Here is a 10,302-nt window from a genome sequence, read left to right as displayed (position 1 = left end):
CTATACTTTTTGATAGCCGGGCACCATCAGCTTTCTTCACCACATTTGCTTATGCGCCCATTTGTCTTCAGTGATCCGGAGAACCACTGTTCTATAGGGTTTCCAAGGCTGTAAATCATTACAGGAGCAGATATTACTATGATTGGTTCCACTTTACAGGTAGTAAAATGGAGGCTCTGATAGCTGAAGTTATGTCTGTTGCCAAATAGTTGGCATGCAGCAGAGCCAGAATTCACATCCTGTTTGTTTGGCATGGAAATGTGCTCTTAGCCCAATTGGCTATGCTTTCTACTGCTGACTCGGAGCAATAATTAGTGTTTCTCAGAGGTGTTATTGCAGTGGGGAGTCACCCTCTTGATATTGTGTGATATGTTTTTTTTTTCTTTTTTTTCTTTTTGTGTGATATGTTTTTTCTGTTTTTCAGTAAATGAAGCCTATGGTTGATGAACCTATAGAGACAGCAAGTAGAATAAGGGTTTCTGGGGGAGGGGGTACAGTGGTGGTGGTGGGGTGAAGGAGAGATAATGTCAAAGAGTTCATGTAGAAAAAGAATGCTTGGAAACTGATTGTGCTAGCCCAGGTTGTACAATTCTTCTATACATGATTGAACTATGGAATGATATGGTATGTACTAAATTCCAATTTCTTTTAAAAGGAAGCACACATCAAGTGATCTAAAATCGATGGCAAAGAGGGTGTAAGATGCCTGGTAGCACTTTATTAAGGGCAATGTAACTGAGAGGAATTACTGAAACCCAAATGAAGTCCAAACGTGATAGTGGGATAAGAGGAAAGTAAAAGGAAATAGAGGAAAGAACTAGGAGGCAAAGGGCATTTATAGAGGTCTAAATATAGGTATGAACATATGTAAACATATATATATATAACAATAGGGAAGTTGATCTATGTACATGTGTTTATATGTTAAGTATCAAGGTAGCAGATGGACATTGGGCCTCTACTCAAGTATTCCCTCAACACAAGAACACTTTGTTCTAATAACCTGGCATTCTGTGATGCTCACCTTTCCGACACTATCACTAAAGACAAAATGGGTGCATAAGCAAATGTGGTGAAGAAAGCTGATCAAACGAGATAGTGTCTGGGGTCTTAAAGGCTTGAAGATAAACAAGCGGCCATCTAGCTTAGAAGCAACAAAGTCCACATGAAACAAGCACACCAGCCTGTGTGATCATGAGTTGTCGATGGGATCAGGTATCAGGCATCAAAGACACAGAACAAAAAAATCATATAAATGTGAATGAGGGGGAGTGCAGAGTGGAGACACAAAGCCCATCTGTAGACAATTGGACATCCCCTTGCAAAAGGGTCACAAGGAAGAGATGAGCCAGTCAGGGTGCAGTGTAGCAATGATGAAACATACAACTTTCCTATAGTTCTTTAATGCTTTCTCCCCACCACTATCATGATCCCAATTCTATCTTACAAATCTGGTTAGACCGGAGCATGTACAGTGGTACAGGTAAGAGCTGGAAACAGGGAATCCAGGACAGATAAACTCTTCAGGAACAATATTGACAGTAGCTATACCAGGAGGGTAAGGGGAAAGTGGGTGGAGAAAGAGGGAACCAATCACAATGATCTACATATAACACCCTCCCTGGGGGACAGACAAGAGAAAAGTGGGTGAAGGGAGACATTGGCTGTGTAAGACTTGAAAAAATAATAATAATTTATAAATTATCAAGGGTTTGTGGAGGATGGAGGTCAAAAAACAACAACGAGAAGCTGATACCAAGGGCTGAAGTCAAGAAAATATCTTGGAGATGATGATGGCAACAGATGCATTATGTGCTTGACACAATGGATGGATGTATGGATTGTGATAAGAGTTGTATGAGCCCCCAATACAATGTTTCTTTTTTTTAAAAAGCACAGTTATTTTTGGGGAAAATGTATTTATATCCCAACCTCAAGTTAAGCCATTGCTCTTGTCCCTGCTTGAGGGATCTGGAAGAGTCTAGATTTGTTTCCTTTCATAGATGTTGGACAGGGTCTTGAGGACCACCCAAGGATAGGAGTTACCAGGCATCTGCGTGAAGATGCTTTCAATTTCTGTTCAAGCTGTTTAGGTCTTCTGAACTGAGGCCCTAGACATCAAGGGAAAGAGAAAAGCTTATGTTAAGTGCTTTGTCTGAACGCTTGACCTCTGAAATGCATCAGTACAGCAAAATGATAGCTATTTCACACCATTACATCTTTTGAGGAGTCCCTTTGACTTCTCTGTGGATGATGAATAGGAGGAAGCAAGAGTACAGTTGAAGAGACCAATTAAGAGCTGTAGCTGTAGTCCTAGGGACCTGGACTACAGTTGTGGGAAGAGGAGAGTGCATGCATTTGAGAGATAAGTTAGGAGGCAAAATCAAAAGGTTTGGGGGATGAGTTGGACCACGGGCATAGGGGGAGATGGAGAAATCCAGGATGGCTTCTCAAGAGAAGGGTTGGGAATTAGAAGTTCTATTTGGGATCTTTCAGGAGCTGTTGCGATGGCTCGGGCAAAAGATGATAGTGGCTTGGAGTTATTTGCAAAAAGGAAAGACTAGAAGAGGCCCATTAAACAGGCTAAGTCAACCAGACTTAAAAATAGATTGAATTTCGTATGAGACAAAGAAAACGAAAACCACAAAAGCAAAAAGAACAAAGAAGAAGATCAATTAATTATCACTAAAACCATAAACTTCTTCTAAGCAAAGGACACCATTACGAAAATGAATTGTAAGTCACAGACTGTGAGAAAATATTAATAACACACATAACACACACATGTGTTATAGAGTCTATATGTATAAATGCGCACAATTCATTATTTATTTATTTTTAAAATCATTTTAGTAGGGGCTCATACAATGCTTTTCATAATCCATACATGCATCATTTGTGTCCAGCACATTCGTACATATGTTGCCATCATCAGTTTTGAGACAAAAGATCCAATTAAAATGGGTAAATGATTTGAATCAACACTCCCCCAAAGGAAATATACAAATGGCCAAAAAGCTCATGAAATAACAGTATTAGTCATCAAGGAATGCAAATTCAAACCACGACGAGATGTCACTTCACTTCCATTTTAGTGGCTAAAATGAAAAAGACTGATAGTGAGTGCTATTTGGTGGTAAAGACATGGAGCTATTGGGATTCTCACACCTTGCTGTGGGAATGTAAAATTGCATACTTACTTTGGAAAACTATCTGTCAGGTTCTTATATAATTAGACATGCCTTTACCCTATGACCCCACAGTCACACAAGATAAATGCAAGATTTTTCCATAAAAGAATACTGGAAAGACATGTGCAGAGCATCTTTATTCATAATAGCCTCCAACTGAAGACAACTCAAATTCCCATAAGATGATGAAGAATAAACAAACTATGGTCCAATCCTATAATGGAGTTGTACTCAACGGAAAAAAAAAAAGAAGTATTGATACTTGTAACAGCATGACTGCAATGCTAAATGAAAGAAGCCTCATCCAAAATATGTGCTGTATGATTCTATTTACATAAAGTTTGAGACTAGATTGTGGTGAAAAAAATTAGACCATTGGTTGCTTTTAGTGGTGGTGGAGGTAGTATTCATGTGGATACTAACTCTAAAGGGGGAACGAGAGAATTTTAGGGTGTGATTGAAATGCTCTATATCTTGATGTAGGTTTGAGTTATTCCAGGGTGTGCATTTGTCAAAATTCACCACGATATACTTAGAGATCAATGTGCTTCCTTATTTGTTCATTTTACTTAGGAAAAGCATCATACCTCTTGGATTGGATCTAGGTGTCAGGGATGAGGCATGCCATGACCAATGACTTGGACATGACAGAGGCCAGTTGGCCAGTAGTTTGGGCTCATTGGTTGCAACTGGTGAGTTCTGGGATTCTTCCTTGGGACTTGTCAGCAAAGTAGGCAGCTTCTCTCTGGCAAGTAAATCTAATGAGAGAGCTGCCTATCCCAACTTGCGGGGATCTTAAACTTTAAGAAGGACACGGAAGAGCTATTGCTCTTGCTTTGTTCTTTTTTCATTTTAAATTTGAGGTTTTTTTAAAAAAAATTAATAAATTCTTTTATTGGGGGCTCTTACAACTCTTATTTGCTTTGCTCTTAAAATGTGGCAAAACCATTAGGAAATGGACGTTTTTTAAGTGGAGACATTTCTCAAGTGAACCCAAATCTCTCCAGTTCCCCATTGCTCTGGTCCTGGATGCTCCCCCCACCCACACACACATTACTGTTTCCTCTCACTCTGAGCAAGGCAGTTCTTAAACTTCTAATTTGTTTGAGAACTCTCTATTATGAGCAGTCCAAATACAATGAAAAAGAGCACGCTCAGTGTTGCATAATTATTTTTCAGTAATTAGTAAGGCCAAAGAATATTAAAGGACTTCCAATAGTTGTAGCTTCGTAGCGTGACTTTGTTTAATTTGCAAGCCTTCTCTACTGCCAAAGTTCACGGTCTTGAACGTTATATGAGTACCAGAGCACCAAACACCTTTCTGAGAAATAGGTGTGCTCTGAGATGTGCAGACTAGGGAAAGTAGTTGGGCGATGGAATGGAGCTGGATGGAGTGGGGAGACACTATCTATTGAAGTGCATCTCAGTTTATCTTTTAGATATTTCCCAACACCCACCCCCCGCCCGCCCCGTGTTTTAGCTTCTAATGGATGATGCAAGATAAAAAGTTCTCAAATTTGTGTTGTAGAGTTTCTTGTTGCTTTTCTCTGAAGGGAAGCCAGAAGGCCAAGGAATTCAGTGATATTCTAGGGAAAACATTGATTACTGAAATCAGGTTAGTGAATTTCAAATACTCCAAAATCTAACCTGTAGCCATAAAAACTGTCCCATCGGGTTTCCTAGGCTGTCATATTTACAGAAGCAGATTGTCACATATTGTTCCCCCGTGATGGGTCGGTTCAAACTACTGACCTTTTTGTTAGCAGGCAAAAATGCTCCATCATTGCCAAGAGCTTCACCCCCAGGGCCCTTTGGAATTTCAGATAGTAGACAGCATAAGCTGAGTTTCTGAAAGGAGAGTTAGATGCTGGACCAACTCCAGCCCTTTTCTAAAAAAAATAAGTATTTTATTGTGTTTAGGTGAAAATTTACTCAGAGCATTAGTTCTCATTTCAGAATGTCAACCCATGTTGCTCAGTGACATCGGCTACCTTTGTCACAATGTGTCAGCATTTGCCTGATTTCCATTCTGGTTGCTGGTTCCATTCAGCTAACTTCCCTGTTCCACCATACCTTCTAATCTTTGCTTTCATTTAGGGGGCTATTAAAGGAGCACATTACTCATGGTGATATTATGTATTTTATAAGCCGACTAGTCAGGAGACTGAAAGGTGACCTCTGGGATTGACTTGAGTTCCAATGTGAAAGAGTCTCCTGGGGCAAAGATCTAAGGCGTTCCTCTAGTCCCTGTCAGACCAGTATGTCTGGCTTTTTGGTTTGTTTTTTAAGAATTTGAGTTTTGTTCTACCTGTTTTGTCTGGGAACATCTATTGTATCCTTGATCTGAAACATGGGTAGTATTAAGCATGCACCATTTAGTTCTTCATTTCTCAAAGCAGGTAAGGTGATTGTTTACGTAAACAATGCTTCTTATAGACTGGTTTCTTCTTTGAGTCTGTGGTTTCCTTCTTTCTCTTTTGTTCCAGATGAGTAGAGAGCAACAGTTGTTTCTTAAATGGTTGTTCATAAGCTCTTAAGACCCCAGGAACTGTTGTCCAAATTAAAATGTAGAACATAATCTTTATGAACTATATTGCATCAGTTGACCACATTGCCCCACAAGACTATAGTCCTAAGTCTTCAAACCCAGTAAACCATTCCCAGGCATTTCTTCTGAGGAGTCTCTGGATGGACTCAATTTTCCAACATTTTTTTAGCGGCTGAGAAAGTAGCCTCACCATTTAGAAAGTAACTTCTCCCTTACTCTCTCCCTCCCCCACTCCAAGAGTTGCTGTGAGAGAAAACATGTAATCATATAGAGAGGTACTACTAGAGAATATAATGCACATACCTGCTTGGTATCGTTTTTGTGAAACACTTTTCTTTACAGTGTGTATGTGACTAACCAATGACAATGGGGCACTAGTTGAATGTTCATGCTGGAACTGGGCATATATACTTTTGCAGAAAATAACTGGAATGAAATTGTTTAGTCAGGGTTTGAGCTAGCTGCTGTCTAGTATGCATCTGTTAGCCTTGGGAGGGGTAAATGCCATCCCCTTGCCATATGGGCTCTAGGATGTTGTATTAGTCTTGGTAGACAAGAATAACAAATTCATAATCACATATATGTATGTAGGAAAGAGCTTTATATACAAGAGCAGTTGAAGAGCAGTTGAGAAAACATCCCAGCCCAGTCCAGATCAAGGCCATAAGTCTAATATTAGCCCATATGTCCAATACCAATCTATAAAGTCCTCTTCAGACTCACGAAACACATGGTATGACGCCAAATGTAGGAAGATCACAGACCAGTGGGTGGGAAGTCTTGTGGAACCAGTGGCCTTGTAAGCATATCAGCACTGGTACAGGTCTCCATGTGACTTTTCCCGGATCCAGAGGTCTGGCTCCATCAGCCTCTCACCATGCGTCTTCTCCACAGGGATGTCTTGCAGGGATTGAGTGTGTGTCCCACCTCCAATGAGCTATTTATCTCCTTAGCGCCTCCAAATGAGGTCATCAAGCTGAGATCTGATTGACAGGCTTAACTCCACCCAGTTACTCTTAATCCTCAAATTGACACCAGAGTATGTAACTACAACAGATATCAATGGCTAACAGCCAAGTAACTACCAGTTGTTTGCTAGCAAATAGTCAAGGCGTCATGTTGCAGCAGCGGTTTTCAACCTGTGGGTCGTGACCCCTTTTGGGGTGGAAGGACCCTTTCACAGGGGTGACCCGATTCATAACAGTAGCAAAATTACAGTTATGAAGTAGCAACGAAAATAATTTTATGGTTGGGGGTCATTGCAACATGAGGAACTGTATTAAAGGGTCGCAGAATGAGGAAGATTGAGAATCACTGTTTTGGTTTTTTCCCCCTAATTTTTTAAAAATCGTTTTATTAGGGGCTGATACGATTCTTATCACAATCCATACATATATCAATTGTGTAAAGCACATTTGTACATTCATTGCCCTCGTCATTCTCAAAACATTTGCTCTCCACTTAAGCCCCTGGCATCAGCTCCTCATTTTTCCCCTCCCTCCTCCTTCCCCCCTCCCTCATGAGCCCTTGAGAATTTATAAATTATTATTTTGTCATATCTTGCCCTGTCTGATGTCTCCCTTCACCCACTTTTCGGTTGTCTGTCTCCCAGGGAGGAGGTCACATATAGTTCCTTGTAATCGGTTCCCTCTTTCCAACCCATTCTCCCTCTACCCTCCCAGTATCACCACTCACACCACTGGTCCTGAAGGGATCATCCGCCCTGGATTCCCTGTGGTGAACCACTGTGTTACAGGCAAATGCCATGCCATCTTTCTTCTGCATATTGTTGAAAATGTGATTTCTTCCTGGGAAGCAGAAGCTACAGGCTTCTGCATGTAGTCTGCATGTAGACTGAAGGTTTCTGATGTTTGGGGAAACAAAGATAGGCACTGAGATGAGAGGTATACCCAGCACCGTGTCAAATGAATAGGTAAATTCTTTTCCCTAGCCTTATTGGAAGGTAGGGTCCCAAACACATGGATGACACATGCTGAAATGAATCAGAACACAGCAACCTATTTACTGTTCAATTAGACTCCATTGTTTTGGACTGCCTAAAGAACAAACAAATCGGTCTTAGAAGAAGTATAGCTAGAATGCTCCTTAGAGGCAAGGAGGGTGAGACTTCATCTTATGTGCTTTGGACATATTCTCAGGAGAGACATGTCTCTGGAAAAGGACATTATGCTTGGTAAAATAGAGGGATAGAAAAAAAGAAGTAGGCCCTCAACTAGATGGATTCACACCGACTAGATGGATTCATACAGTAGTTGCAACCATGGGCTCAAATGTAAGAACTGTTGAGAGGCTGGTGCAGGACCAGGCGGTAATTAGTTCTGTTGTTTGAATCCGAACTGACTTGATGACCGCTAACAACAACAATCCAATTTCTTTTTGTTGGTTCCAGAAACACTTTGGGATCTTGAGACTTCTGTCAGCAGCCATATGAATTTGGGTTATCACTACACTGCAGATGATATCACTTAAAACGAAAACCAAAACCATTTTATTATGAGGTGGATGCTGGTTTACAGAGCAGATCCGTTTTTCATTCAACAATTCATACACCTATGGTGCCGTGTCTTTGATTGCAATCCACACCATATAATGCCGCCTATTCTATTTCCTCTTTGTGTTTGTTTCCTGATTCCATTCCTTCTTCTTTTCTAACCCTTCTGAATTTGGTCCTTAGATAGATTCTGCCCTTTTAATTTTATACGGTGTGTTCCTCTTATATGCTGCTCACCGCAAGGCCAGCAGTTCAAAAACCATTGGCAACTCTGTAGGAAAAGATGAGGCTTTCTACTCTCCTAAAGGGTGACAGTCTCAGAAACCCACAGGGGCAGTCCTACCCTGTCCTAGAGGGTCACTGAATCAGAGTCGACTTGATGGCAGTGAATATAGACTCCTCTCTTGTTTGGTTTAAAATTGAGCCATAGTGGTGAATTCCATTCCAGACTGTAAAATATGATATAGTCTCCCTGAGGGTTCCATTAGATGACACCACTTTGTGGTTTTAAACTGCACTCCAGAGCATTCCAACTTCTCGTCTTGGTTTTGACCGTCATAGCAACGCTGTGTCATAGGTACTGTCAATGTCCTTATTCTCTGGTGAGGGAACAGTTCCGAGAGGTGCTGTGCCTGACTTCAGTGACACCTGGTCAGAAATGTTCGTGGTCAGGACTTGGACCCAGCTGCCATGGCAGGGACTCAAGGAGCCTGGGGGCTAGTGTGCAGAGCAAGCCAAATTAAGTTGCATGACTTGTACAGTAGAACCCTGGACCTCAATGATAATCCATTCTAGAAGGTGTGTTGAGATGTGATGCAGTTGAAGTCCGAATCAATTTTTCCCATAAGAACTAACTGAAAACGGAATAATCTGTTCTCAACCACCAAGGTTTTATCCTAACCTTGTCTTTTTGTATAAAACATTACAGAGAAATTTCAAAATAATTAAGTTTAGAGTTAAATAATATAATTTAAATAAGAAGCACTATATTAGAAAAGTTTTTAACAACTACAGTATGGTCTATACCTTGAGATTGATGCGGATTTGGATCTGTGGACACGGATGTGGAGAGGAGGGGTGAAGAGAGTCATTGTTTGGAAGGGGAATTCCCTTCCATAAAATCAACTGGTAGCTGCTTTTCAGGAGTTTTTTTCCCCCCACTCCTTTATCTTTTTTTCACTAGGACCTGGCAGGCTTTCTCAAAAAAAAAAAAATCTGTGTAATGTGGTCTGCTGTTGGCATTTCCTTAACGGTTTTCTTAAACAGTTTACTAAATTATCATCAACAATATCGATAACAGGGTTCACCAGTTCCTTATCATGATGATTCTTTTCAAAAAACTTTCTTAGGGCCCATGATTTTTTAAATCTAAAAACAATACAAAAAGCCACAAAAACTAAGAAAATTATAGCAAAACGCTTGGAACACAGCTGCAAAAAGTCTAAACAATGCGTACTAACAATGCCAACTAAGGCCAAGTGACCAAGACACGAACTGATTTTGTTTATAAACATCACACATGTTGGGTCGGATCTCGATGTTTTGGTCGAGCTCTGATGCAAAATTTTCTCAACATTTCTTGTTGATATCTGATTATGTCGAGTCCTGATGCAGTCCTGTACCGGGATTCTACTGTAATGGAAAAGATCTATCAGTACTGTAAAAAATATATACATTTTTCTTAAAGACAGAAATGATAATAGTTATGCTTGGCTTAGATATTTGGGTCAAGATTTGGAGTTAAAAAGTACTGTTAGCATTATTCCAAGGGATTTCACTAAGCTCTCTAGTCCAGGGGTCCTCAAACTTTTTCAATAGGGGGCCTGTTCACTGTACCTCAGACCCGCTGGAGGTCCGGACTATAGTTAAAAAAAAACTATGAACAAATTAAAAACTAAACTATGAACAAAACCATGGTATATTCAGTAACATCGAAGAAGGAAGACCAAAGAAGAATTGATACGCAGGCCTGTCTGGATAGGACAGGCTGGATGAACAATCTGGAGGAGAAAACAACGGGACTGACAGTTCCGGGGGGACATGGGAGAGGG

Source organism: Echinops telfairi, unplaced genomic scaffold (genome assembly GCF_000313985.2).
Source record: "Echinops telfairi isolate 266 unplaced genomic scaffold, ASM31398v2 ScPeMD7_20;HRSCAF=75, whole genome shotgun sequence".
NCBI classification, from domain to species: domain Eukaryota; kingdom Metazoa; phylum Chordata; class Mammalia; order Afrosoricida; family Tenrecidae; genus Echinops; species Echinops telfairi.
The sequence above is the reverse complement of the archived record's forward strand: the minus strand, read 5'-3'. Positions refer to the sequence as shown.